At 38.5% G+C, this 26666-nt stretch overlaps 1 long non-coding RNA gene and 1 pseudogene across 1 annotated transcript; both read right to left on the bottom strand.

The window, feature by feature from the left end:
• Positions 1-15526: 15526 nt before the first annotated feature.
• LOC127080535 (uncharacterized) lies at positions 15527-15987 on the bottom strand. The gene is made up of 2 exons (XR_007788027.1): positions 15859-15987; positions 15527-15758 (listed from the first exon to the last, which is right to left on the bottom strand). It is a non-coding gene; the product is annotated as an uncharacterized LOC127080535 (long non-coding RNA).
• A 935-nt stretch (positions 15988-16922) lies between these two features.
• Positions 16923-17776, bottom strand: LOC127080530 (glycogen synthase kinase-3 homolog MsK-3-like; annotated as a pseudogene).
• Between the last annotated feature and the right edge of the window lie 8890 nt (positions 17777-26666).

Here is a 26666-nt window from a genome sequence, read left to right as displayed (position 1 = left end):
ATTTCATTTTTCTTTTTTTATTATTTAACTTAGGAATGTTTAAAATCCTTTTAAGAGAATTTAAGTGACCCTTTAGTTTTCCAAGTGGACATTAACTTTGATGTTTAATATTGATTTCACTTTTTACTATTCCCAATCCATTAACTCTAAAACCCAACAGTCAAGCGGTTGGTTTTGATTTTTCGTTCTTTTCTTGGTAGTCCAACAGATCTTTTTTTTATCTTAGTTTTTATTCTAATGTCTAATCTATCTTGGTTTATATATCTAAAATAGCATTAAGATAATAACTAATGATAAACGGCCTAGTGGAGAGAGGGTAGTTTCATAATCTTAAGTGGAGGGGGTTCAATACTTATATGTAGCATTTTTTCCCTTTAGCATTTTATTTCTTTTAGCATTTTATTTCTTTTAGCATTTTATTTCTTTTAACATTTTTTATGTTTATGCTTTATTATATTCATAGTTTCATTATCATAACATAGATTTGTATTCTTTTAATTTCATCATTCATGCAAAACCATTTTAAAACTATAAAAATCATTTTTTTCTCGATTCAATATCGAGCCCATTTTCCATACCCTTGTAAGTCGATTGCTTTTTAAGCATCGCCATCAACCTCACATAGCTTACTCTTGGGCTTTCTTACAATGAGTCGGTTCTCTTGCACTTACACTCATACTTCGCATCATTTTATTGTTTGGGCCCGATTTAATTACTTCATGATTTTTGAATCCCCATTTGGCAAAATGTACCCCACTTCCCCAATGTGTATATAATGTTGTATTTGTTTTATTTCTCTATTTTAGATACTAACACAAGATTAAAATCCACCATTTCTAAAAAATACAAAAAATATGACTCGATCCAACGTCGAGTATTTTCTCAATAAACAAATCAACTCATTTCTCCCTCCTATTCCATCCCATTTCAAAAAACTTCATCAAATGCTTGATCCAACATCAAGCCATTTTTCATAATCAAAAACTCAAAAATATTAATTCATAATTAAGACCTTTTCAATAAAGATGGAAGTGGAACGTGGTGTATACCACGCACTCCTGAGGTTAAGATTCGAGACGTATGCCTCGCCAATCTTAACTCTCGCCATCGTCTAAAATTGTCAATGTGGTTTCGTCAAACCTTTTCTCAATCAAATTTAAGATACTTAAATCTTATTTAACACTTTCTCAATAAAGGTGGAAATGGAACATGGTGTATACCATGCACTCCCGAGGTTAAGATTCGAGACGTATGCCTCGCCAATCTTAACTCTCGCCATCGCCTAAAATTGTCAATGCGGTTTCTTCAAACCCTTTCTCAATCAAATTCCAAAAAATACTTAATTCCTATCTTAACTTCTTTCAATAAAGATGGAAATGGAACATGGTGTATACCATGCACTCCTGAGGCTAGGAATCGAGATGTATATCTCGCTCATCCAAGTTCTCGCCATCACTCAAAATACATCCAACCAATCAAACCCTTTTCTCGCCACCGTGCGATTAATCAAAAAACTTTTTCATAAATGAAAGATATATTGTCTTAAGTGTTACAAAACAATGTTTCGGCCACGATTGTTGAGCCGAGATAAGTGACGCTTTTCCGAATGTAGATTTATAAATCCGTTCGATGTGTGGTATGCGTCCATTCCTCATCTGTTTTGGGTAAAACAATGTTTTTGTCGATTACTACAATATAGCTTTCGCTAAAATCGACCAACAAACAAACATTTTTCTACCCAGAACTACGTAAGCCTTGATTTCTCTTTTGAGATACGTAGGAGCAGGATTTGTAAATCTTGTCAGGCCCACTAATAAAAAAACTTAGGTTTAGTCCTTCGTTAAAAAATCAAAAAACATTTTCCTCTCTTCTATTCTTTCTTTCCCACCTAATAAATTGAAAAGCCTAATATTTTAACTAACATTAACGCACACAGCTGACCTAATGGTTCCCGTTGAGTACAACGGACGTGAGGGGTGCTAATACCTTCCCCTTGCGTAATCGACTCCCGAACCCTGATATTGGTTGCGATGACCATATCTTATCCTTTCTTTTGTCTTGGGTTTTATCGATATTTCCCCTTTCCTTTTTAGGAATAAATAAAGTTCGGTGGCGACTCTGTTCAGTCCATCATTGCGAGCGTGCGATCGCGCTTCGCTTTGAAGTCGTATCCCCATTTTTTCGAGGTGCGACAGATGGCGACTCTGCTGGGGACTGACCAAATCCTAAGCGAGTCAAGCCTAGTTAGGACGTCTGTGTGCCTTTGTTTGTTTAATTGTGTGGCTTTTCTTTATTGTTTTTACTATCTTTATTGTTATATCTGTTGAATATTGGTTCTATTGTGATTGTTGGTACTTGGATCTTGATTGCAAACCATGTGGGAAAGACTCTACACCCGAGTCTAGAGAAAAAAACATAAGATAGGACGATGGTTGAGTAGTACGGACTCCCGAGGTGAATACTTCGTAAGGGTCGGTACGAGAACCTCACTTAGAGTAGATTCTTTTGCAAATATTGTCGCCCGAGGTGTATACCTCGTAAGCGTCGATGTTTCAAAGGGGTCCATGACTCTAAGGACCTTTTAGAACATTAAACCTTTGGCCAACTAGAAATGATGGTTGCGTAGTATGGATTCCCAAGGTGAATACTTCGTAAGGATCGATACGAGAACCTCGCTCAGAATAGATTCCCTAGATGGAGTTGATGACCGGAAAGTATTTTCCGTAAGCGTCAAACAGTCTTTTGAATCCATGACTCTGAGTACCCTGTCTAGAACCCAGTCGATGGTTGCGTAGTACGAACTCCCGAAGTGAATACTTCGTAAGGGTCAGTACGAGAACCTCACCCAGAATAGATTCTCTTGATGGAGTTGACGACCGGGAAGTATTTCCCGTAAGCGTCAAACAGTCTTGTGAATCAATGACTCTGGGGATCCGTTGTAACAAAGCCCTAGATCATACCCGGTGAGAACCCCATTTTGGAAAAGCAATCAAATTTATCCATACCTCGGACCTTTGAACCTATCCAAAAAAAAAACAAACAAACAAAAAAACATTGCATCCATCCATTCATTACATATGCATAAAAAGCAAAACTCTTAGTTGTTTCGAATTATTTCAGGAATCCAAGACTTGTTAGCAAGATGAATCCTGAAAGAAGAGGCACTTTTCAGTTTAAATACAAGAACGTGGACCTTACTAGCCTACAGAAGTTGAGTGTCAAAGTAACACCCCTCAAACTCAACAGCTTCGTACAAAACTATGGAAGAATTCTGGACATCCTAAATGAGAAGATGGACATGATGACCGCAGTGACTATTGCTCAGTTCTATGATCCACCTCTACGTTGTTTCACGTTTTCTGACTTCCAGTTGGCTCCTACCTTGGAGGAGGTTGAGAGGATCGTAGGCCGGAACTTGAAGGATCATAACCCATTTCCTAAGCTCGATGAAGATATCCCTCCCAAGAGAATAGCTTCAGCTTTGGGTCTGAAAGTTGCCGAAGTCGTGGACAATTGGGATGTGAAAGGACCTTTCAGTGGTTTTTCTAGGAAGTTCTTGGAAGATCAGGCCAAGAAGATGGAAAGAGAAGGGAATTGGGAAGCCTTTTATGCTGTGTTAGCCGTGTTGATATATGGGGTAGTCCTTTTCCCAAATATTGACCATTTTGTGGACCACCTGGCGGTGAGAATTTTCCTCTCTGGTAACCCTGTACCATTCCTCTTGGCAGATATCTACTACGCTCTCCATGATCGTCATGAGAAGAAGGGAGGAATCGTCCTATGTTGTGCACAGTTGCTACATGCCTGGTTCAGATCCCATATGCCCGAAGAAGGTCCTTTTGTCTCCAAGGAACTCAAGCCTTTCCAGAAATTAGCTTCCCTCACCTCCAGTCATGTTAGGTGGTATATCAGGGATTGGGAAACCGAGAATGTGATTGTCAGCATTGGAGACTTCCCCAATGTGCCGTTGATAGGAACCAAGGGTTGCATCAACTATAACCCCATGTTATCTCTAAGACAGCATGGATACCCTATGAATGGCCCTCCAAAAGCTGAAGCTCTAGAGCCTTTCATCTTACATGGTATTGAAGCGGATCATCCCATGGTGAAAAAGATCAAGAGGTCTTGGCAAGCAGTCATCAGAAAGGGTAAGGAGTTGGGTAAGAGAAATGTCATTGCCCAAGAGCCTTACACTTGTTGGGTTAGAGAGAGGGTTCAGATGATTAAACTCCCTTATCCATTTGATCCTTCCATCTATCCAGTGGTTCCTGAGCCAGAGCCCATATTACCTGAAGATGTAGAGAAGCTCAATGCCCGTATCAAGGAGTTGGAGTTGGAAAATGCTGATTTGAGAATCAAGCTTGGCCGAGTCTCGATAGAGAATGGGAACTTGAAGGACGATCAATAAAAGAAGGACAAAGAGCTTGAAGTCTCCAACAAGAGAGCTAGAGAGTCTGAAGCAAGGAGAGAAAAGTTTGGACAAGCACTTTATAGCACTAAATCTGTGTTCAAATCAAAGGAAGAGGAGTTGGATAGAGCTCTACTCCGGATTCAGAAACTCAACAAGACTTTGGAGCTGACCCTTGAGATGAAAAGGGAAGCACGGCTAATTTCCGAGATTCGTACTCGTGAGCTGGAGAATACCATTCAAAAATACAAGGATACTCTGGAACGTGAGAAGCTGAAGACCGAAGAGTCAGAAAGAGTGTGCACACGATTGAAACATCATTTGGATCGAGCCGACGCTAGAATCCAGGCACTTGAAGGTGGGGATCAGAATGCTGCCTATATGGTGTTGCTAAATGAATGCAGATATTGGAGAAACCTCTATAGGGACATAGAGGTGACCAAGGCTGAAGACGTGCGCATTATCCAAGATCTCCAAGGGCTTTACACTGAATGGAAAGGCAAATTTCTGAAGCTGTCCGGATTTACGAGTTCCATCATGCGTGAGCTACCTGAGAAGCTGCAAGAAGCTGATTGGTGCATGTGTCCAGAAAACACCCCGCATCAAGTCTATAATTTCATTAAGTTTTGTAAGGCAATGTTAGAAGGGTTAACTACCGACCTTGCTACGGTTCGGAAAGCCCATAAACCATGAGCACGTTGTTTGTATTTGAACTTGGATATGAGATTAATGAAAAATCGCTTTTGAGATTCATTTTATTGTGTTTCATTTCCTTATTATTTTAAATATTTGCAAACAAGTGTTGTGACATTTTGAAATGAATGATTGAAACTAACCAAGAGTTTTGCAAACAAAATGCATCCATACATGCATTCATGCATTTTCAAAACTAGAGTCTCATTCTGTTCTTTCTTCCTCCAGTTTCACGCTGAATTTTCAACACCAATATAATACTCGTACCCGAGCTCGTCAAAGGATGGCAGATCAAGAGCATGAATTGGAGCGAGTGAGCTCAGAGCTCGAAGACCTGCGTGGAAACATGGGTCAGGTCATGGAGATATTGCAGGTCATCAGGGCAAAGTTAGATACCCAAACAACGGTTGTTTCTGAAATCGCAGGTCCAACGATTGAGCCCCAACCTGCGAGGGCGGTACCAACAACCTGGCCAACCTATGGTTTACCTCCCGGTTTCACGCCTACAGTGGAAGGCGCCCCTGGTTTTGCACCATCCGCTCAGCAGACGGCTCCTCTACCGACCATCAATGAAAATCACCTAGTGGTCCACACGTACGCACCTCCTCTCGTTCGTGCGCATGTGCAACCTTACTTTGAGGATCAACAACATGCTCCTGACTTTTCAGACGAAGATGAGGAAAGGCAAGAGGACATAAGGGGGATGAAGGAGAATTACCAGATTCTTGAGAAGAGATTGAGGGCTATGGAAGGTGACCAAGTTTTTGGTGCTACAGCTAAGGAGATGTGTCTGGTGTCCGGTCTTGTGATCCCTGCAAAGTTCAGGACCCCAAATTTCGATAAGTATGAGGGCCACTCGTGTCCTAAGAGTCACCTCATTATGTACTATCGAAAAATGGCTGCGCATGTGGAGGATGATAAACTCATGATACATTGCTTCCAGGACAGCTTGAGGGGTGCTCCCTCCAAGTGGTACTTAAGCCTTGATCAGAGTAGGATCCGTTATTTTCAAGACTTATCTGATGCCTTCATCCAACATTACAAGTACAACATGGATATGGCCCCAGATAGGAGACAACTGCTCAGCATGTCCCAGAAAGACAAGGAGTCTTTTAAGGAATACGCGCAAAGATGGAGGGAAGTGGCCTCGCAAGTCGAACCACCTCTAGCTGAGAAGGAATTAGCAGATTGGTTCATGGGTACAGTCAAACCTGTGTTTTATGAAAGAATGGTGAGTAGTGTATCTGCGAGCTTCTCTGACCTAGTCGCCGTGGGCATAAAGGTCGAGCTAGGACTGAAGAATGGAAAGATGGTGACTACCTCTGAAACATCTGGTAGTAATGCCAAAAAGTTTCCTGGAGGGTTTCAAAGAAAGAAGGAGGGTGATACGAATGCAGTATCAACCAGTCAAAGAAGGAGTCAGTCATGGAAGAAACAACACCAATTTACTCAACAACACCAATTTTCTCAACAACAGCCACTTTATCCAGTACAATATGTCCAACAACCGTATGTGGCAGCTGTCACACCAAATTTTAACCAACCACAAGCTTCAGTTTATCAACCTGTTCCTACTCAACAAGCACCGATATACCAGCAGGCACCAGCGCCACCTGCTTATCAACAGCCGAGAGCACAGGCTCCTCGTCCACAAAATCCTCAAAATCAAAATAGGGTACAGAGAAGTAGACTTCCATTTGCTTCAATCCCTATGACATACACTGAATTGTACCCATCATTGCTACAGAAAGGTTTAGTGACGCCCAGATCTTTGGGTCCTCCACCAAATCCTTTACCTCCATGGTACAATCCAGATGCTCATTGTCCTTTCCATGGGGGTGCCCCTGGACATGATTTAGAAGGATGTTATGCTTTAAAGCATATTGTGCGAGACCTGGTTGAAAAGAAGATTCTGTCGTTTCGAGACGTCGGACCCAATGTCAAGAACAACCCTTTGCCAACACATGGTGATGTTAATGCCGTCGAAGATGCTTCTGATGTGTGTGTAATCAAGAATGTGGAAGATGTTAAAACTCCGTTGCTAGCGCTTCATGCAGGATTGGTGGGGGCTAAATTGATTGATACATGTCACGACGACTGCGAGGAATGTGTCGTTCATCCAAGAGGATGTAGAGTGGTACAAAATGACATTCAGAACTTGATGGATCAAGGCGTTTTGAAAATTTGTGGTCCAACAACGAATGAGGAAGTTTCGGTCATTGAACCTGTTTTTAACATACCAGAACCGTTTGAGGTGACTTATCACAGGAGAGACGTTGTTCATCCGTCACCCGTGGTAGTTTGCATGCCTACCCCATTTCCTTTTGAGAGCACCAAGGCGGTACCCTGGAAGTACGACATAACAGTGGTGGATGGAGTGGTAGATGGAAAGCCCGAGACTGCTGAAAGTAAGGAAGTTTTGGAGAATGTTGACACCGACATCACCAATATCGCAGGGACAAGCAGGATGACCCGCAGTGGTCGAATTTATACTCCCAATTTTAATGTGAACCCTCAAGAGCCAACAAGGGGAGCTGCGAATGTAAATCCTACCCTAGAACAGGGAGGGGCACAGCCGGCTGTGCAAACAAATGAAGCAAGCGAGTTCCTAAGGATAATAAAGAAATCTGATTACAAGATAGTTGATCAGTTACATCAAACACCATCAAAAATATCTATCTTGTCTTTGCTTCTGAATTCCGAAGCTCATAGGGAGGCTCTGCTGAAAGTGCTTGCTCAGGCTCATGTTACCCAAGATATAACGGTCGGCCAATTCGATGGAGTGGTCGCCAATATCACAGTCTGCAACACTCTAAGCTTCAGTAATGAAGAGCTGCCCAAAGAGGGGAAGAATCACAACCGCGCTCTGCATGTATCCATAAAGTGCCAAGAAGATGCTCTGGCTAGAGTTTTAGTTGACACTGGATCGTCCCTCAATGTTCTACCAAAGAGGGCACTTGCTAAATTGTCTTACCAAGGTTCGGAGTTGAAACCTAGTGCGCTTGTGGTGAAAGCATTCGATGGTTCACGAAGGATAGTAGTTGGGGAGGTAGAGTTACCGATACAGATCGGATCGCAGGTATTCCCCATCAATTTCCAAGTCATGGACATAAATCCAGCTTATAGCTGCCTTTTGGGACGCCCATGGATACATGCCGCTGGGGCAGTAACTTCTACTCTACATCAAAAGATGAAGTTCGTTGTCGATAACAAGCTCGTTATTGTCTCGGGTGAAGAGGACTTTATCATCAGTCAACTCTCCTCTTTCCGTTATATTGAGGCTGATGAGGATGCCTTAGAAACCTCTTTTCAAGCCCTCGAAATATCCAATGCCACACTTGAAGAGGTTAAGGATCCTGTTGAGAAAGCTAGTTTGTCATTCGCCTCTTTGAAGAGCGCAAAATCAGCAGTTGAAAGTGGAGGCCCTGCAGGTTGGGGGCAAGTTATCAACGTCAATGAGAAAAATGACCGTTTTGGTTTGGGGTACAAGCCTTCTACTAATGGAGGAGCCCTGGTCCCTGCAAAGGACCGTGTGCGGAGCATACAAGAGGTTTTCCTGAGCAAAGGATTTATCCATGGAGATCAAGTTGGTGCAGTGGAAGATGATACTGAAGATGGAGAAACATCGAATCTGATATACCGGTGTGAAGCAGCCTTGACAAACTGGGAAGCGGTTGAGATTCCAGAAGTTTTTCCTGTGTCAAAGTAATTGTTGTTTTCCTTTGTGTTTTTTGAAAATCCTTAGCTCTGCCCAAGGCTAATGGATCATTTATAGGGCCCCTTTTGAATTTCAAAAAAAATCATTATGACAAATAAAGAGCATTTTGTTCAAAATCTTGTCGTTCATTTTATCTGTTGTTTTTCTTAAAATGGCAATCCTTTCAGAAAACTACAAAAATATTTTTTTTACTTCTTTTGCATTTTTTATTTCCATTTTTCTAAAAAAAACCCATCATTAAAAAACATGCAGAACAATCAATAAACCAGTTGAATTCGATGACCCCGCTACTTCCTATAATTTTGAACTCCCCATCTACCAAGCGGAAGAGGAGAGTGAGGAAGATTGTGATTTCCCAGAAGAACTGGAAAGGATGCTCGAGCACGAGTCAAAGGCCCTTCAGCCACATCAAGAACCAGTGGAAACAATCAACCTTGGCACTGAAGTAGATAAGAAAGAGGTCAAAGTTGGGACTACACTTGAGGCAAGCATCAAAGAAAGATTGATTAAGTTGCTACATGAATATGTAGATGTATTTGCTTGGTCATATCAGGATATGCCAGGTTTGGATACTGACATTGTTGTCCATAAGCTACCACTACAGCCAGATTGTCCGCCAGTGAAGCAGAAGCTCCGAAGAGCAAGACCCGACATGGCTCTAAAGATTTGTGACGAGGTGAAACGTCAATTTGATGCCGGTTTTCTAGCAGTTGCAAAGTACCCTCAATGGGTAGCCAACATTGTGCCAGTACCCAAAAAGGACGGCAAGGTCAGGATGTGTGTTGATTATAGGGATTTAAACAAAGCTAGTCCAAAGGACGATTTCCCCCTGCCACATATTGACACTCTGGTAGACAACACTGCTAAGTTCGCAGTCTTCTCCTTTATGGACGGATTCTCGGGTTATAATCAAATCAAGATGGATCCAGAAGACATGGAAAAGACCACATTCATCACCCCTTGGGGAACATTTTGCTACAAGGTAATGCCATTCGGTCTCAAAAATGCTGGGGCAACTTACCAAAGAGCAATGGTCACCCTTTTCCATGATATGATGCATAAAGAAATTGAGGTTTATGTGGATGATATGATTGCAAAATCCCAAAGTGAAGAGGATCACATAGACCATTTGCAAAAACTATTTGAGCGTCTTCGGAAATTTCGACTACGGCTGAATCCTGCTAAATGCACCTTTGGTGTCCGATCTGGAAAGTTGCTTGGTTTCATTGTTAGTCAACGAGGAATTGAGGTAGATCCCGACAAGGTCCGAGCTATACAAGAGATGCCTGCTCCACGCACCGAGCGAGAGGTTAGAGGCTTCCTGGGACGTTTGAATTATATCTCGAGGTTTATCTCACATATGACGGCCACATGCGAGCCTATCTTCAAATTGCTTCGAAAAGATCAAGCAGTCGAATGGAACTCTGACTGTCAAATGGCTTTTGAGAAAATCAGACAATACCTGCAAGAGCCCCCTATTCTAATTCCACCTGTTCAGGGGAGACCACTCTTTATGTACTTAACTGTGCTTGAAAAGTCAATGGGATGTGTGCTGGGACAACATGACGAAACCGGTCGAAAGGAACATGCTATCTATTATCTGAGTAAGAGGTTTACCGATTGTGAATCTTGATATTCACTCTTAGAGAAAACTTGTTGCGCTTTAGCATGGGCCGCTCGTCGTCTAAGACAATACATGATTTGCCACACTACTTTGTTGATCTCAAAAATGGATCCAATAAAGTATATCTTTGAAAAGCCTGCTTTAACTGGAAGACTCGCCCGTTGGCAGATGTTACTATCTGAGTATGACATCCAATATGTATCTCAGAAAGCCATTAAAGGAAGTGTGTTGTCTGATTACCTGGCAAACCAGCCCGTTGAAGATTACCAGTCGTTGAAGTTTGACTTCCCGGATGAAGACATTATGGTAGTGAAAGACTGTGAAATCCCAGGACTTGATGAAGGACCTGAACCCGGATCTCGGTGGAAGCTCATGTTTGATGGTTCCTCCAACTACATGGGGCATGGCGTAGGAGTTGTCCTGTTGAATCCGAATGGTGGATACACTCCTTTTACAGCAAGGTTGTGTTTTGATTGCACGAACAATATAGCAGAATATGAGGCGTGCATCCTAGGCCTTGAAGCAGTAATTGATCTCCGAATCAAAATCCTCGAAGTATGTGGAGACTCAGCCTTGGTGATATACCAAGTCAAGGGAGAATGGGAAACTCGTGATGCCAAGTTGATCCCATATCGTGCCTATGTCATGGAATTAATAAAATACTTTGACGAAATCACTTTCCGTCATATCCCGAGAACTGAGAATCAAATTGCTGATGCTTTGGCTATGTTGGCTTCAATGTACCAAGTTAGATTCCTTAATGAAGCACCTCTCATTCAGATCGAGCGGAAAGTCGAGCCTGCCTACTGCCAGTCAGTTGAAGAAGAAGCCGATGGTAAACCCTGGTTTCACGACATCAAATGCTTTTTGCAAAATCAAGAATATCCAACAGATGCCACAACCCTTGACAAGAAAACATTAAGGAGGTTAGCATCCAAATTCTTCTTGAGCAATAGTGTGTTGTACAAGAGGAATCACGACATGATTCTGCTCAGATGCGTGGATGGACGTGAAGCGGACCTGTTGATCAAGGAGATTCATGAAGGATCCTTTGGAACTCATGCCAATGGGCATGCCATGGCCAAGAAGATTTTGAGAGCTGGTTATTACTGGTTGACCATGGAATCTGACTGTTTCAATTATGCTAGAAAATGTCATAAATGCCAAATATATGCCGACAAAGTACACGTGCCTCCGACCCTACTAAATGTTTTGACGTCACCTTGGCCCTTCTCAATGTGGGGCATCGACATGATTGGCGCCATCGAGCCTAAAGCTTCCAATGGTCACCGCTTCATCCTGGTTGCCATTGATTACTTTACCAAATGGGTAGAAGCCGCCTCTTACGCTAATGTGACAAAACAAGTGGTTGCACGGTTTCTCAAGAAAGAGATCATTTGCCGTTATGGAATTCCAAGCCGGATCATCACAGATAATGGGACGAATCTAAACAATAAGACCATGAAAGAATTATGCGAGAGCTTCAAGATTGAGCACCATAATTCTTCACCATATCGTCCAAAGATGAATGGCGCTGTTGAAGCCGCTAACAAAAACATCAAGAAGATCCTGCAGAAAATGGTAAAAACCTATAAGGATTGGCACGAAATGCTACCCTTCGCATTGCATGGATATCGGACTTCCGTCCGCACTTCAACAGGGGCAACCCCGTTCTCTTTGGTATATGGGATGGAAGCAGTTCTCCCAATTGAAGTAGAGATACCTTCAATGAGAATCTTGATGGAAACCAAGCTAGAAGAGGATGAGTGGATTCAAAATAGATTTGATCAGTTAAACATCATAGATGAGAAGCGAATGACTTCTTTGTGCCATGGACAATTATACCAAAAACGGCTTAAAAGGGCTTTTGACAAGAAAGTACGTGTTCGGGAATTCAGAGAAGGAGACCTCATGCTTAAGAAGGTCTTGCCAATACACAAGGACTCACGTGGGAAGTGGACTCCCAATTACGAAGGCCCATATGTTGTGAAGAAAGCGTTCTCTGGAGGCGCCTTGATCCTCACAACTATGGATGATGAAGAGCTCTCACACCCCGTGAACTCTGATGCAGTTAAAAAATACTATGCCTAACAAAAACCCGCTAAATCGAAAACCTGAAAGGGCGATTTAGGCAAAAAAAAGGGTATCCCGGTGGACTGAAAACCCGAAAGGGCGGTCCAGGCAAAAGTTAGGGATGAATAAAAATGGTAGCTCGCTAAGTTGAAAACCTGAAAAGGCGACTTAGGCAAAAAGGAGCGTCCCGGTGGATCGAAAACCCGAAAGGGCGATCCAGGCAAAAGTTAGGGGCATAAAGGCATAAACTGCATCAGTTGTTACTGATTAACACCGAAGAATTAGAGGTGGAAGATTAATCCAGTCACTCCCCTTAGGAGCAAGGTTTTTGGGGGATCATATCTATTAAGGATGTTAGTGGTCACTGAATTCAATGTAAACCTTTCCTTATTGCCATTTTCAAAAAAATTGTAACACTCTATGGAGCTACGCCATTTGTGTGCTACCATTCTTGAATAAAATACAAGTTTTCCCAATCATTGTTAATTTGTGTTCATCTATGCTTTTCTTTGTTATGCAAAATGTCATTTATTTGTTAATAATGAAGTTTTGAAACTTGGAAAAAGAATTTGAAACTTAGAAAAAATTTACTTTGATACATGTGAAAATCGAAGGAAAATCATTTGTTTCCCCAAAAGCCTCAAGGTTGCATAAATATTCCTAGAGCACTAACAAAAGTCCCCATGGAGTACAACTTATGAATCCTCTAGAAGGATAGACCTTTGTTTATTTATAACTGTCAATCGTGATAGTTTCTCCACTGGATGCGCCTGTTAATTGTACGAGTATGAGTTATTGGTGTTGAGGAATCAGAATCTCTGTCCCTACAAACACCCAGTCTGCTAAGTGTCAGCATTCTCATAATCATGATCATTCATATATCATGCATTCAAATCATGCATAGCCGAAATGTATTTCGTGCTCATTGTGCATTGACCCAGGTCTTGTTGTTGACCTCATGCCCTTGGACCTCTAATTCCGTTTTGTCTTTGGTATCTTTAAACCAACATCCGGTTTTCGCAGTCATTTTCAAGTCCAATTGTTATTGGCAAAATCCGTTAAAAGCTGGTTATAGTCCATTGCTTACGGTCAGAGTCCAATTGTTGTTATTCCGGTATCAGGTAATACTTGAACCTGCTCTGAAGATTTTTTCACTATGTTTGTTCAATACCATTCAGGTCATATATGAACCTGTTGTTGAACCCTTATTCCGGTGTCAGGTCATACTTGAACCTGCTCTGAAGAGTTTTTCCAACTTTTGTTCAATACTATTCAGGTCATGTTTGAACCTGTTGTTGAGCTTTATTCCGGTGTCAGGTCATACTTGAACCTGCTCTGAAGAGTTTTTCCAACTTTTGTTCAATACTACTCAGGTCATGTTTGAACCTGTTGTTGAGCTTTTATTCCGGTGTCAGGTCATACTTGAACCTGCTCTGAAGAGTTTTTCCAACTTTTGTTCAATACTACTCAGGTCATGTTTGAACCTGTTGTTGAGCTTTTATTCCGGTGTCAGGTCATACTTGAACCTGCTCTGAAGAGTTTTTCCAAACTTTTGTTCAATACTATTCAGGTCATATCTGAACCTGTTGTTGAGCTTTATTTCATTACCAGGTCATATCTGAACCTGTTTGTTCAATCCTATTCAGGTCATATCTGAGCCTGTTGTTGAGCCTTATTCCAGTGCCAGGTCATATCTGAACCTGTTCTGAAGAGTCTCTCTCTATAATTTGTTTCAGTGTTGTCAGGTCATAAATGAACCTGTTTTTGAACTTTTTATTCCAGTATTGTCAGGTCATATATGAACCTGTTGATACACTCTTCTTGAATTTTTCTGAGTCTGTTAGGTCATATCTGAACCTGCTGTCAGAACTTCTTGATATTCCCCCAGCATTGTCAGGTCATATATGAACCTGTTGTTGTGTTTTATTCCAGTATTGCCAGGTCATATCTGAACCTGCTGTTCCATTTTCTTTCTTATTTGGGTCTAGTAAGTCATATGTGAACTTACTACCGAAATCTCTTGTACTCTGAATGTCGTTTATCAAATTTCCCTTTGAGTACTCCCCAGTGGGTGCCTGATTCTCCAGCAGGATTTGTTTCCCCAGCAAGTTGTTTCTTACCATTTGTCCCTCTCCCTTTGGATCATCAGTATTCCCCACATATTGGTCTGTCTAGTAGCATCTCCTGTCAAGGGTCCACCATATCCCTAACAGGGAAGAAAATTAAAAAAAAAAAAAGAAAAAATCATGCATTCATGCATATCATATCATATCATATCATATCATATCACATCATGTCATAGGGATTCAGGATCAAAATCCGGGTTTTCTTAGTATTTAACCATCTCCCACTATGATCATATGAAGAGTGTCCTGCTTCATATTCTCTAGTAGAAGATACTTAAATAGGGGCAACTGTCATACCCCGATTTTGGTCCTGAATTTTTTATTTTTTATTTGGCACTTGGCCTGAAATTCATTTGCATACATTCATTTCCAAATCCATTTTGTTTATTGATAGACATTGGTCATTATCTAGCTTCAAGATTCATGTTTAATTTCATCAATTCATTTCCATTCAAATCATGCTCATATGAGACCGTTCAAGGCAATTACATTTCCAAACCATAAACCATCCCCATTACAACATGGCCATGAATTACAAAGTCATCTTCCAAAGGACAAACATTTTAAAACCATAAACATGGACTTGGCATTCATTTGATCCAACCTACACCAATTCACATTTTCACTTAAATCATACAATATTTCAATTCCAATTCAAATCAATATCATTCCATGTTCCAAAATGCTAATTTCATATAACAACTATCATATAATCATACACTTCCCATTTCATTCAAAATCAAATTACAAATAACATTTCAAGTACATTTGCACCATTTCACATTTCCATACAATTCCAGCCATGTCTTACATGCTTTACACTACATTGATTTGGTTCCAAACTACATCCAAGCTATAGCCCACACATGCTTACAATGATTAACTCATATACAAATCCAAACATTCCATCCAATTACCAACTTCAAATTCAAAATTCAAGGTTCAAGTACATAATCATGTTGATATCTTACATATGAATCAAATTCAAAAATACAAGCTCATGACATAAGGTTCTAACATTTAATTCAAATTCCTAAGCATTAACATCCACCATCTTCATGCTTTCATATCATCATCTCCTTCTATCCCAAGTTACTTTTCCTTCCATGGAGGTTCCTACAAAACAAAGTAATCAAAAGGCCATGAATTTCACACACAAGAACCGCCTGCTTTCTTTTTCAACAAGCATCAAAGCATCATTGTGGTTTGTACTTACCACTGGTTCTTAACATGATCGTTATGAATACCCTGCAAATTCACACGGGCCAGATTTGAAAACTCAAAAATATTGGAACTTCATCATCATATCAAGAGAATTAACAACAACATACGACAATTCATCAAGGCTACAACATTCATGGGTATCAATTGTTAGCATCTGTATAAAGTTGATAGGAAGAACATGATTAATACAAGCTTACTGCTAAGCATCCTACTCAATGTGACAGAAGCAGAAATCAACATAAGTTCATTTACTAAATTTCTGCATAACTTGACAGGAAAAATAATTACAATAGAAGCCTTGTTCTCTGCTAAGCATTCGGCAGAATCTCATATTCAGTCTCGAATAATCTTCAAATTCAACCTGCAGTACAACAACTCCTCCACATGTCAAAGCAAACCTCGAAAGGCCTGATGCAAGATAGCATGTTAGCAAATAACAAGCCAAGGTGAGCCACAAACCAGGATTCAAGACAAGTAATACCAAGTACGGTAGAGCAGTCATGAATTTCTATCAAGAGCATGAACAAGCTTACATACCATGAAGTACTAGAGCATAAGTTGTCGAGTCCGACCAAGTCTAGGTCGTGAAGCGTGGTACTTGCTGCAAGGAAGCTGCAGCATGATTGCAATCCTGCAATAACGTATGAAAAATAAGCCTTCACATTTTTGGTACCACAATAAACTTAATAGTGAGATAATAAACCAGGACATCAATGAGTAAAAATATAGGATCTTGGATTTTGCCCATAGTGCAAGACAGTCCAACTGAGTCACTTTACAAGAACTTTTCATTTTTCACCAGCAACTCCCATGGCTCAGCCTGCTGTGGCAATCTTGAGTCAAGGTTCTAATGCAAATGTGGTAAAACCTGTACAACAAAATATTCAAATTAAGCCTGGTTTAAACATTTTCGAAAATCACAATCAAAGAAAATCCCAAAGAAAAAACAACAGTAGTAATGATCAACCAGCATTTTCCAAAAAATGATGATGATTTTGATGATGCTTTAGAGGATGAATGAGGGAGCAGAACAGCAATACCAATGCCAAATAGAAACTCCACTCATCAACCAGCTTCCGGCGACATTCGCTTGTGAAAGATCTTGTGCCATGGATGAGTTTTAATGTGAGGAAATTTAAACTCTGTATAATTAGGATTCATACACTTGATTTCTTCCCTTGTTGGAGTCCCTAAAGCTTTGATAATTTCCACGAGTTGGTCGACACCACTCTCACCAGAAAAAACCGGCTGACCAAATATCAATGGCTGTGGTGTACTCGTTTGCGCCAAATATATGCTCAGGAGCTCTATAGTACCTAGAACAGGTGTAAGATATGTTCGGTTCACCTTTAACCAAGACTTTAGCACTTCCGAATGTCACATATCTTCAGTTGGTGCGTGTGAGGATTGACCAGTAAATTCTGAGGTTTAATATCCCTGTGACATACTCCAATACTGTTGTGAATATACGCAAGTGCTCTACAAATCTGGAACACACTCAAGCACCAAGTTAAGATAAAGCTCATCCTTTTCAGTCGTCTAGAAGAAGCAGTGCTTCAAAGATACAACATTCGGGTGGTCCAAAAGACGCATGGTTCGCAATTCCCGGTTATTGTACCTCTTGTCTTGAAGAACTTTCTTTATAGCCACAGTTTCTCCCGTCTCCAAACACTTCGCCTGGAAAACAACACCGAAAGATCCATGTCCAACCACACGCTCGGCCATGTAACTTATCGTCTGCTTTGGCTGACCATTTTTACCACCAATGGCAACTTCTCAACACCAACAGAACTTGCATTCTTGTCTATAAATCCAGAAACAGGTGCTGCAACACCACCTGATGCCATCGACACAGTTTACTTCTTTACTTCAAAAGTGAACATCCAATACCAAAATCAACACTTCAATTTCAACCCTACAAAAAAATCAAAACCTGCATCAAATTCAGAGGAGAGGAAAGCAAGGATCGGATTAATGGAAGGAACAGATTTCTCACCCGTTGAATGTCGCAAATGACTACATTCGTGAAATTCACACCGATCAACTTTATGTTGCTGCTGCTATCGCGGACTCAGCGGGAATGAGGAAATCAAACCAATGCTCCATTTTTTCACTGCAGTAACACAGGTAATTAGTCAAAAGCTGCAGAATTTCAAAGAATTCCCAAATTGGCATCAGGACAAAAACGAAGAAGAAAGTGTGGCTTTGTGTTACCTCTTCCGAATTTAACCATAAAGCAGGGCGACAAAAACCTGACAACTCAAAAGAGATTTCGCAGGATGCTCTTTTGGACTCCATAGACCAAATCCCAAACCCTAATTCACAGAGCATAAATAGAAAAGAAAGGAATCAGTAAGGGGAGGAAAAATTTGAGAAAAAAAGAGAAACGGCGAAAAACACCACAAGAGAACCCTAATCCCCAAATCAGAAAAGGGACCGATTGAAAGAAGCGAAGGAAGGAGATTTGATTGTTACCTGAGTTGCCAAACCACCGAAGGTGAGTTTCCGTGGGATTTTCAATCTCTGTTGTAGTTTGTTTCTTAGTGAGATGGTGAGGGTGACGCGACTGAGAGAGATGCTGAAGTGAGGGCGAATCGTGAGCAGAGAGACGAGAGGAGAGGTTGAAGACGTGAGGTTGAGAGTGTGAGAGAGAAGCGGGTTCGTGAGAGGGGTTTGGTACAGAATGAGAGCGATGGAGAGTTTGAGAGAGGAAGAGTGAACTCTGGCTCATTTCATTTTTCTTTTTTTATTATTTAACTTAGGAATGTTTAAAATCCTTTTAAGAGAATTTAAGTGACCCTTTAGTTTTCCAAGTGGACATTAACTTTGATGTTTAATATTGATTTCACTTTTTACTATTCCCAATCCATTAACTCTAAAACCCAACAGTCAAGCGGTTGGTTTTGATTTTTCGTTCTTTTCTTGGTAGTCCAACAGATCTTTTTTTTATCTTAGTTTTTATTCTAATGTCTAATCTATCTTGGTTTATATATCTAAAATAGCATTAAGATAATAACTAATGATAAACGGCCTAGTGGAGAGAGGGTAGTTTCATAATCTTAAGTGGAGGGGGTTCAATACTCATATGTAGCATTTTTTTTCCCTGTAGCATTTTATTTCTTGTAACATTTTTTATGTTTATGCTTTATTATATTCATAGTTTCATTATCATAACATAGATTTGTATTCTTTTAATTTCATCATGCATGCAAAACCATTTTAAAACTATAAAAATCATTTTTTTCTCGTTTCAATATCGAGCCCATTTTCCATACCCTTGTAAGTCGATTGCTTTTTAAGCATCGCCATCAACCTCACATAGCTTACTCTTGGGCTTTCTTACAATGAGTCGGTTCTCTTGCACTTACACTCATACTTCGCATCATTTTATTGTTTGGGCCCGATTTAATTACTTCATGATTTTTGAATCCCCATTTGACAAAATGTACCCCACTTCCCCAATGTGTATATAATGTTGTATTTGTTTTATTTCTCTATTTTAGATACTAACACAAGATTAAAATCCACCATTTCTAAAAAATACAAAAAATATGACTCGATCCAACGTCGAGTATTTTCTCAATAAACAAATCAACTCATTTCTCCCTCCTATTCCATCCCATTTCAAAAAACTTCATCAAATGCTTGATCCAACGTCAAGCCATTTTTCATAATCAAAAACTCAAAAATATTAATTCATAATTAAGACCTTTTCAATAAAGATGGAAGTGGAACGTGGTGTATACCACGCACTCCTGAGGTTAAGATTCGAGACGTATGCCTCGCCAATCTTAACTCTCGCCATCGTCTAAAATTGTCAATGTGGTTTCGTCAAACCTTTTCTCAATCAAATTTAAGATACTTAAATCTTATTTAACACTTTCTCAATAAAGGTGGAAATGGAACATGGTGTATACCATGCACTCCTGAGGTTAAGATTCGAGACGTATGCCTCGCCAATCTTAACTCTCGTCATCGCCTAAAATTGTCAATGCGGTTTCTTCAAACCCTTTCTCAATCAAATTCCAAAAAATACTTAATTCCTATCTTAACTTCTTTCAATAAAGATGGAAATGGAACATGGTGTATACCATGCACTCCTGAGGCTAGGATTCGAGATGTATATCTCGCTCATCCAAGTTCTCGCCATCACTCAAAATACATCCAACCAATCAAACCCTTTTCTCGCCGCCGTGCGATTAATCAAAAACCTTTTTCATAAATGAAAGATATATTGTCTTAAGTGTTACAAAACAATGTTTCGGCCACGATTGTTGAGCCGAGATAAGTGACGCTTTTCCAAATGTAGATTTATAAATCCGTTCGATGTGTGGTATGCGTCCACTCCTCATCTGTTTTGGGTAAAACAATGTTTTTGTCGATTACTACAATATAGCTTTCGCTAAAATCGACCAACAAACAAACATTTTTCTACCCAAAACTACGTAAGCCTTGATTTCTCTTTTGAGATACGTAGGAGCAGGATTTGTAAATCTTGTCAGGCCCACTAATAAAAAAACTTAGGTTTAGTCCTTCGTTAAAAAATCAAAAAACATTTTCCTCTCTTCTATTCTTTCTTTCCCACCTAATAAATTGAAAAGCCTAATATTTTAACTAACATTAACGCACACAACTGACCTAATGGTTCCCGTTGAGTACAACGGACGTGAGGGGTGCTAATACCTTCCCCTTGCGTAATCGACTCCCGAACCCTGATATTGGTTGCGATGACCATATCTTATCCTTTCTTTTGTCTTGGGTTTTATCGATATTTCCCCTTTCCTTTTTAGGAATAAATAAAGTTCGGTGGCGACTCTGTTCAGTCCATCATTGCGAGCGTGCGATCGCGCTTCGCTTTGAAGTCGTATCCCCATTTTTTCGAGGTGCGACAATAGGGATGGCTTGTAGTAGCTACCATGGCCATAACTTGAGAACTTTAAGAAGACTCTTGAGCTTGATCTTGTTTAATGCCAGAGCTGCTTACACCATTGGACTGAGAGTTTGTTGTGTTATTAGGCATGAAAGATTCTTCATACCTATGCCAACAATCAACTACAAAGTAACCATATTTACCACATAATTGACAGGTTAGGAAATTTCCAGTAGCACCAGTAGTAGAGCGACTTTTTCCATGGCTTCTACCCCGAGTGAAGTGATTTCCTCTGCCACGATTTCTAGAAAATGCTCATATGTAGCTGTTGGTTTCTTGGCCTGTATGAGCTATATTAGCAGCAATAATGGACACGACTAATTCTTGGCGAAACTTGTCCACTTGAGCTTCTTAAACATAAAGAAAAGCTTTCACATCACATAGTGAAGGTGACTCAGGATTGCCATACATCAGCATCACAAAGAGATTGTACTCATCTGGAAGACCATCAAGAATAGAATCAATTTGATCTTACTCAAAAATTGAATCCCCAACAACTAATAGAGAATTAGCAATAGCTTTGATACGCAACACAAACTCAGTGATAGATTTGTTCCCTTTCGTTGTGGATTTCAACTCAACACGAAGCTGACGAACCCTAGCTTTCATTTGAGGATTGAAATATTGATGAATTTTGTCCCACACCTCATAAGCATGTTTACACAAAAGTACTCTAGGTACCACCGATTCAGTAATCGTATACAGCAACCAGATAAACACAACTTGATCTTGTACAAGCCACACTTCATATTCATAAAAAATTGTACCTGACACACGAACTTAAGCTGAATTGAATTTCTGAGGAATTTATGGATTAACCACCACTTTTTTGCATCTTGTTATGTCAAGATTACACCTTTCACTTGCCGATTCCATAAGAGATAGTTATTGTCTTGCAATTTGATAGAAAGCTTAGGTCCAAATGAGTTGTTGGAATTGGAACTTGCAAATACCGTTGAAAACCCTTGCAATTAAAAAGGATTCTTGACCACTGAATCTTGAGGTTCTTTGGAATCCATTGCATGCTCGAACGGAGTAGCTCAGAGAGATTATCAACAGAGAAGAGAAATTGAAGATAGCGAAAGATTGAAACCAGCGAATGATACCATGTTAGAGTTCAATCTCTATGAGATTCATCTCAAGATAATGATGCAAATACAAAGCAGAAAAAGAAGAAAAAAAGTGATTATCAATATCATTAGATTTTACCGGAGAAGTTGTTCACATATATACAAGATAAATAAGATGAAGCTAACCGTTACAATTAACCTTTAATTATAGCTTAACTGTTTCCTAAGCTACAACTGTAACAGAGTTAGATCACGGTAAAGTCGCTAAATTATCCAATAGATGAACAACAAAATAGCTAAAGAGATATATATCTAACAATATTCATATTTAAAATTGGTTATCAAAAATTAGTTAATTATTAGTATGATTTTAACCAAATCTATATTTTTGAGACATTATTATATGGTTTTAACCAAATTCATATTTTTGACATTTATATTTCAAAATAAAAATCGAATTAAACTATTTTTTGAAAATAACAAAAATATCTTAAATACATTTTTTTCAAAAAAAGGTTGTTTTTCAACAAAAAATTTTTTGGAAAAAATACGAATTCTTTTTTTACTTTAGAAAAATAATCTGAAAAAGAATTCAATTTTTTAAGAAAAATAAAAATATTCTTTTATTTTTTGAAAAAAGTTATTTCTTCTTAATATAAAAGATTCTTGAAAAAAATTGTTTTTAAAAAAATTAAATCAAAACTAGATATAAAAAGGATTATGGATATAACCGATTAATAACTAAATTTAGAATTATTTTGAGAAAATGAAAATCACAATTGATTTTAATAATTGATTATAAAATATAAATTATATATGATTATAGATTGATTATAAAAATTAACCGTGAATAATTTTTTTAAATTATATATATTTTTTGAATGTAAATGACAAGTTGTGTCTTAAACTTATGGATTATCTCTAGTTACTCGATGTATTTTAAATATAAAAAGGTAATTTAATCTTTTAATTATATTTTATAATACTAATGAATCATTAATGTTATTTTTCCTATTATACCCTTAAATATTTATTTTCTCTCTCATTTCAATTATGTCAATTTATTTTTTCAATATCATTAATGAAAGATAATTTTGTAAAATCCTTCATAATTTATTTTTTCATACTATAATTATTACATTTCTTAATACGTGTCAAAAATAAAAAACGGAAGGAGTAGTATTTAATTGATGACTACTACAACTTACCGCTGAAATACAACTTAAAAATTAGTAAAATAAAACTCATGAAAATGAAAGAAAAACATACTCTTGTTATTCAATCTTAGTGTAAAAGGTTTGACACAATGACTTAATATAATATTCCTACGTGAACACCATGGTATAACTTTATGATTGAAAAGTTTCTAAATTTGATGTCCATGACCTATTTGTAGAGAGTGAAGTAGGTAAGATCTTAAATTATAAAATGTGAAGGAGGAAAAAATGGCGTTAGACATGGTTCTTGTAAGCTGTATAAACTTAGTGGGCTGGCATGCATTTTGGCGAAACACAAAATGCCAGAAAGACGGAAAACGCGTCAACACTTTAAGATTACTCCCCAACTGCTATTTTGTTACTTTTCATGATCACGGTCTCATGATGCCATTGGCCTCTAAATATTTCTAGTTTGTGTTGTGACATGACTTTCCAAACTTTCTTAGTGACTACATATTTTCTTGGCATTATTAATTTAGAAGATATCAGAATTAGAATAAACAAAACATGATTGTTAATAAAAGTATATAAACAATAGTAATGTAATGTGTACTTTGCGTTTTGATTTCAATGATACACGTGAGCTACTATTTGTTGACTTTAATGAGTTTCCAATTTTACGTTTTTCTTGAAAGTCTCATGTTTTCCATTTGAGGCTACGTGTTTGAATAAAATATTTGAACTCAAGAAAAAGTCATCAAGGATGTATATTTCTTCAAGATCGCAATGTTGTAATCAAGAAGGTTCATACTTTGCTTCACACATTCTTCGATCAATCATTTTAAAATACACTCGACGATAATTCCATTAGTAATAGAAGAAAGTTTATCATTATCAATAGTTCTGGAACCAATGATCTTTTCTTTTTGGTTTCCTTCGAAACCATCGAAGTCTCCAGACTTAAGTTCCAAATTTTGGAACATAGATATTTTGTCTATCATATGCCGCGAGCATCCATTGTCCCGGTACCATAACTGGTGTTTCAACTAAGTTGTTAAGGATGTTTGCATCATAAATTATTTTATCCTTAGGTACCCACTTTCTGGGTCCTCTCTTGTTAGTTTTCCCAAAGTTTCTTACAACTTTGAATCTTTTAGCAGAAGGATAATCATGAAGAATTTATGCATGATACTTAGGTTTCAAAATTGAGTTCTTGTCCTTTGTATGTCTCTATGTTTGTGCAGAAATATCAATCTCATTGCCAGCAGGCACGGAATGTACATAGATAGATTTTGGTTTTACCTTCTGACTTTCGTCTTGTTTTATAGTTTTTGTACAACCTAAATCTTTCTTACCTTTTCTGCTAACTCCATAGATCAAGGAAATCGTTTTGCTTCTATCTATGCTTTTAGCTAAAAATTATTGGAATGCTTTGTCATATCTAATGACGCAATCAGTACCAGAAGCTTATGAGAATATTTCTCCTCTAGTTTTGAAATTTTGCTTTTCAAAGCAGAGTTGTTACTTTCTAAAGATTTTTTTTATTTAGACAGGAAATATCCTTCTCAAGCTCACTACAAGTTTCAAAAGCAACTACTTTGACTTGTTTAAGGTCCTTGTATTTACTCTAAAGACTCTGATACTTTTCCAACATTTCAGAGAGACATGATGCCAGATCAGAACGAGACAGGTTAGAAAATATATCTTCAGAATCGGAGTCGGATTCTGATTCTGATAATACATTGTCTTATGGTTCTTTATAACCTTTGGGATCATTTGTAGTTTCCATCAATGCAACATTGAATTTTTCTTCATCAGAATCTTCTTCTTCGGATTCTGAGTCATCCCATGTAGCCATCAACCCCTTCTTGCCTTTGGAAAAATTCTTCTTAGACCTTCTGTCCCTTTTCAGCATAGGACAATCATTTTTATAGTGGTCTGCCTCCTTGCACTCAAAGCAGATAACTTCTTTTCCAGAACCTTGCTTCTTCTATCTAGATGAAGAATCAAAATGACCAGCAGTCCTTCTGGCTCCTCTGAACTTTCCTTGCCCATTTTACCTGTGCTTCCATACTCTGTTGACTCTCTTTGAAATTAGAGACAACTCATCATCATCTTCTGAGTCTTCATCATATTCTTCTGATTCTTCCTCAGCTTGATAAGCTTTTATCTTCTCAGGCTTAGATTTTAGGGCAAAAAATTTACCTCTCTTCTGAGGTTCATCTTCTTCGAGTTTTATCTCGTGGCTTCTTAAAGAACTAACAAGTTCTTCAACACTGATATTGTTGAGATCCTTTGACAGCTTCAAAGCAGTTACCATAGGTCTCCAATTTTAGGAAGAATTCTGATAATCTTCTTGACATGGTCAGTTGTAGAGTGTCCTTTGTCCAGAACTTTCAGTCCTGCAATGAGCATCTGAAACCTTGAGAGCATAGTCTAAACTATTTCATCATCTTCCGTTTTGAATGCCTCATACTTCTGGATTAAGGTCAAGGCCTTTGTCTCCTTTACTTGAGTCTTCCCCTCATGAGTCATCCTCATAAAGTCAAAAATGGATTTGGCAGAATCTCTGTTTGTTATCTTCTTATACTCAGTATAAGAGATAACATTTAACAATATAGTTTTGACTGTATGATTATTTTTGAAATCTTTCTTTTGTTGATCAGTCATAGCACTTATTGCTATAATGTTTCCTTCAGCATTTAATTAGGTGAACATAACCATCGACTAAAAGATCCCAGACATCAACATCTTAACCAAGAAAGAAGCTTTACATTCTATCTTTCCAATAATCAAATTTCTTACCATCAAAGATTGGTGGTTTTGCACTGTAGTAATCTCTTCCATTATTCTTAACAACGTTAGCAGCATTAGCCGCGACCATTGTTTCTCACACAAACTGGATCGATCCTGAAAACAGTGAAGTGTTGATAAAACTTTTATCACAGTCAGAACCGGAGCTCTGATGCCAATTGAAGGTGTGAAAAACACAAGAAATTGGGGTTTGAATTGGGTTTTACAAGAAAAATATTTTTCCAAAATAAGAACACACCACTAACAAGTTAATAACAAAGAGATAAAAACACAAGTATTTTTATCATGGCTCGCTTGAAACTCAAAGCTACTCCAGTCCACCTGTCAAGGTGATTTTGCCTTATACACAAGGACATAATCCACTATAATCAACAGATTATAGTAATCACAAAGAATAACCTTTTTTGTCTTCTCAAGGATCCAATTATACCCTAGTCTCCTTAAGGACTCACAAAGAATAACCTTTTTTGTCTTCTCAAGGATAACCTCCTCAAGGAATCAAACGAACAATTTGAATAATGTTTTTGTGTGTTATAAGATGCTTCTATACAAGCAGATTTTACACAAATAATAAACAGTTACTTAAAGAAAAATTATGTGTAAAAGAATGATAGTTTTTCACAAAGAACTAGACTTGTCAAAATATTGTATCACCGGCGTTTTTTTCAAGTCTCCAAGTCTTACTTCTATAGCATAAAAAGAATATCGTTGGAGGGCAAAATAGGAAAAACTCATAGAGCGGATGTTCATTGTTGGATGGTGAAAGAAGTGATATTGTGTACTGTCCTTCGCCCACAAAATCAGTGATAGGTGTGATGTATAGTATTAT

The sequence above is a fragment of the Lathyrus oleraceus genome, chromosome 1 (assembly GCF_024323335.1).
Source record: "Lathyrus oleraceus cultivar Zhongwan6 chromosome 1, CAAS_Psat_ZW6_1.0, whole genome shotgun sequence".
NCBI lineage: Eukaryota > Viridiplantae > Streptophyta > Magnoliopsida > Fabales > Fabaceae > Lathyrus > Lathyrus oleraceus.
Note: the sequence above shows the minus strand (reverse complement) of the source record. Positions and strands in the feature narration are given on the sequence as shown.